Raw genomic sequence first — 5,060 nt, 5'->3', positions numbered from 1 at the left:
TGCGATCAACGCCATCTATGATTTGGGCTCAAAAATCAAGAAAGTGATAGGAATATAGAATAGGCAAGGAGGTCGTCGATGTGCTGGTCACGTGACAAACATGGACAGAGAGGGGATAGAAAAGGATAGAATGGCTCCGCCAGTGAAAAATTATTAATTACTCAATTTCCGTAATTAATTTATGAACTTTCATAATTTCATTGCAAAGCTGGAACTTCAGGCTACATTCTTATATAATTTCCGTCAAGAATTTAGCTCTAAATTGTTAGTTATCAATTTTTGTTTCATGGCGTTTATGATTTCGTAACGGTGACCATCACGATCTTCCGTGGAAATATTTAATACTAATCGAAACTAGAAACAAAATGTGATCAAAAGTTATATGGGAAGATTCGCAAGAACATTGTTTTTATAATGAGTGCATAAAGTTTCATAAATTAATTGCGTAAAGGATAGTAATTAATGAAAAATAAATGGCGTCTTCGACAATCTTCGACGACAATTCAAACACTGCGCAGAACAATTATTAATAATTAATTAATTAGGGACAAATTTATATCGAAAAATATATGTGAAAGTTCTTGAAAAATCTGGCTTTAAGATAGAATTATAAAAGTTCATAAATTAATCCCAAATATTGCGTAATTAGTGAATTTTCCACTGCCGATATGATTTATTAAAATATATTCGGAGCACATAACCAGAGTTAGTAAACTAACATCAGCGCCATCTATATCGTAGATGGCGCTGATTGAAGGCGCGTGAATTTGAATCGATTATTATCCCAATAAATTAATTCGACATTGGAAAATTAACAAATCCTGAGTTTCAGTAATTAATTCATGAATTTTTATAATTGCATCACATCCTTTGTGCAATAATTAATAGAAATTAATTAATTTTAAAAGGAATTAATTTATCCAGAATTACCAAAATCTTGAAATATATATTACCAAATATTTTATTAAGATAATTTGTAAAACGATATATTATTTTATTTATTATTTTGTATTATTAAATTTTATAATACTATTCATTTAATGAATCTTTGTGTCATAATTAATAGTCAAATAGTATAAGAAAAGAAAACATTGCAAACTTATTATATGTTACGTATATAAAATCAGTCCAGGCACAAATATTAATGTACAACCATACAAAATTAATTATAAACATCTTTCTGTCAAGATAATAAAAAAATTCAGAAGTAATAAAATTTCAAAAACTATTTTTCCACGTTTCCAATTATATTGTTCATTATATTATACATATTACTCATCTTTGAATTTACAGCAAATCTAGTAACTTGTAAAATTAATGTGGAAAATAAAGAAAATTAAAGCCCAAATCGATAATTAAAAATTCCTTCGTTATTACTCTTTAAAATCCATAGATCTCTGCATTTGACAGGACTAATTTATCACTAGTGTGCGCTATACCTAGGCGCAAAATTTTCCCTAGCAATCAGGAATTCGTTAGGAAAAATTGACGTCGAGGAAAAAAGAAGTTAATTGTAGTGGACGCCGGAAGAAAAATGATTCGTGCACATGCCTCGGCGGGATTAGACACAATACATGTTTAGAATGGCGCAGCGACCTCCATCGCCTCGCAGGCAAAGAAAATAATCGTTGCTCCAGTTGGATGTGCGCCAGCAAATGTAGCTCCTTTTTAAGTTTACCCTTCGAGCGTAGCCTTGACTTTCAGGCCGTAAAATGTGTGTATATCTCTAGCCGGTACCTTGCACCTGTTTCCTAAGATAGCGTAATTGGAACATCTAGATACAGTTGTTGCATTCGTTCGTGTCTCTTTCTTAAAAATGCTCGCGAAAATGAATCGATAAATTTTGATTAAACCGTGTATTTAAACAAGACACCTCGGTAAAATACAAGATACAAGTAATAATTTTCTTTTTAACAAACTTTCTTTTACATCCTAATAAAATAATTCGGCAATGGAAAATTAACAAATTACTCAATTTTTATGATCAATTTATGAACTTTTATATTTGCATCGTAACGCTGAAACGTTGAGCGACATTCTTATGCAATTTTCGCATAAGAATGTTTTCACACAGTTTGATGTTAATTAGTTAGATATTAATCATTATTTGACGGTGATGGTTATTTGACAACGACGAGCATAATAGTCAATCAAAATATTTAATTATGAACTAAAATAAACGAAAAGTAGAATGTGATCCAAAATGATATGACGGTTTAGACGATCTCCTTCGGGTCCAAAATCATAGCTGACGCTGATCGAAGACACTGGTATTAGAATTGGTCACCTGTTCTGTTTATGTGCATCTAATATATTTTAATATATCAAATCGGTAGTGGACAATTAATAAATTACCAAGCTCCTGTAATTAATTCATAGATTTTTGCAGTTTTTTTGCAAAACTGGAACTGTATGCAATATTCTTAAGCACTTTTCGTGAGTAACTTGATGCTGTTGTTAATAATTATTTAAAGTTTGTTATTAATAATTATTTGAAGGTGTATGATGAATGAATCTGTAAATGGTGGGAATGACAGGAGATTGTAGTAGCAATGAAAATAAAAGAAGACCTCGAGTGAATAATACAAGGAGGAATATGTGCATGTACTACAAGGAGAGTGCAAGTACTTCGGGTCAACGATTTAGTTGCAACTTTACAGGTGTACAGATTTCGTCATGCAGTTCAAGAATATATTTAATTATAACTGCAACTACTCAATAATTTTTGAAATATTTACGATTAAAGTTTTATTACATTTATTTTTTATAATTACAAATAGTTTTATACATTTATTTTTAATAATTTTCAAGTAAAGTCATGATCTAACGGTGAATTCGATTCACACCGTAAAAACATAAAAAAGTATTGGTGGAGCTTTGCATCACATCCTTTGTGCAATAATTAATAGAAATTAATTAATTTTAAAAGGAATTAATTTATACAGAATTACTATAGACGTCAAATGCATAAAAGAAATAAGTATGTATAATTTTCTTTCTATCTCAATAAAATCTATAGTAATTTTCGATAGAACAACTATAAATTTGCAATATTTTATGCATGAGACCACTTTGGCAATTCTAATATTAAAATGAATTAAACTCTTGGTACAAAGATTATGCTGTATCATTTATTTACCTATACTGTACAAAACAAAACTTAATCTGTAATATTGATTCTGTAATTCTTGCTTATAATATAATTTGGAAATAAATAAAAAAACATATATACCCCATCTACCTCCTCTTCCCTCATCACCCATTCCACCTATTTATTTAATTATTTATTTTACTTATTTATTTATTTATTTATTTTATTTATCTATATTTATTTATCCATCCCTATATCCACTTAAAACCAAAAGCTGTATAGTTTTCGTGCCTTTTCTATACATAGACAAACCCGCATACTAATATAAGATAATCTTAAGTTTATATTACCCCATAGCGATAAGCGCGGTTGAGTTTGATTCTAGATCACGAGTGCTTCACGCTGGAGCCATCGATCTCATAGTCTAAGTTTTCATTTGTAACCCTTGTACGTTTTGGTTCTTTTATATGTATATTATTGTACCTAGTTTTGGCGCATTAAACTTATGTTAAATCGAAAATTAAATTGGTCAAACGGAGACAGTCGGGAATTCCTGTGCGGGTGGATAACCGGGGTTCAACTCTCGTCCATAGTTTCTAATTTTTCTTCAATCTATCTTTACTTTGCATTAATTTTTTACCTATGAAAACATTGTTAATAAACAATGTAAATAAAATTTCTCAAAAAAATTTATTTTTTTACGCTATCTTATGCTAATGTATATTTATTACAAAATAATAAGAATATTATGAAAAAAAAACAGTTTTCTATAGCAATCTTATTTACTACTAAATAATTATTAAATTAAACATCGTATAAGAATGTTGCATTTAATTCCAACTTCGCCGTGTAGCTATAAACATTCATGAATTAATTACAGAAATTTGGAAATTTATCAATTTTCTATTGCCGAATAAATACAAATTTAACCGCCTACGATCAGCGCCATCTATGATTTGGGCTCAAAAATCAAGAAAGTGATAGGAATATAGAATAGGCAAGGAGGTCGTCGTAGTGCTGGACACGTGATAGACTAGGACAGAGAAGGGATAGAAAAGGATAGAATGGCTCCGGAAGTGAAAAATTATTAATTACTCAATTTCCGTAAACAATTTGTGAACTTTTATAATTTCATTGCGAAGCTGGAACATCAGGCTGCATTCCTATATAAGTTTCGTAAAGAATTTAACTCTAAATTGTTAGTTATTAATTTTTGTTTTATGGCATCTATGATTTCGTAACAACGACCATCACGATCTTCCGTGGAAATATTTAATGCTAATCGAAACTAGAAACAAAATGTGATCAAAAGTTATATGGGAAGATTCGCAAGAACATTGTTTTTATAATGAGTGCATAAAGTTTCATAAATTAATTGCGTAAAGGATAGTAATTAATGAAAAATAAATGGCGTCTTCGACAATCTTCGACGACAATTCAAACACTGCGCAGAACAATTATTAATAATTAATTAATTAGGGACAAATTTATATCGAAAAATATATGTGAAAGTTCTTGAAAAATCTGGCTTTAAGATAGAATTATAAAAGTTCATAAATTAATCCCAGATATTGCGTAATTAGTGAATTTTCCACTGCCGATATGATTTATTAAAATATATTCGGAGCACATAACCAGAGTTAGTAAACTAACATCAGCGCCATCTATATCGTAGATGGCGCTGATTGAAGGCGCGTGAATTTGAATCGATTATTATCCCAATAAATTAATTCGACATTGGAAAATTAACAAATCCTGAGTTTCAGTAATTAATTCATGAATTTTTATAATTGCATCACATCCTTTGTGCAATAATTAATAGAAATTAATTAATTTTAAAAGGAATTAATTTATCCAGAATTACCAAAAGCATTAAATGCATAAAAGAAATATGTATAATTTTCTTCCTATCTGAATAAAATCAATAGTAACTTTTGATAGAACAACTATAAATTTGCAATATTTTATG

This window comes from Eufriesea mexicana, unplaced genomic scaffold (assembly GCF_001483705.2).
Source record: "Eufriesea mexicana isolate 0111107269 unplaced genomic scaffold, ASM148370v2 scaffold4673, whole genome shotgun sequence".
NCBI classification, from domain to species: Eukaryota; Metazoa; Arthropoda; class Insecta; order Hymenoptera; family Apidae; genus Eufriesea; species Eufriesea mexicana.
This window is presented reverse-complemented; position numbering follows the sequence as displayed.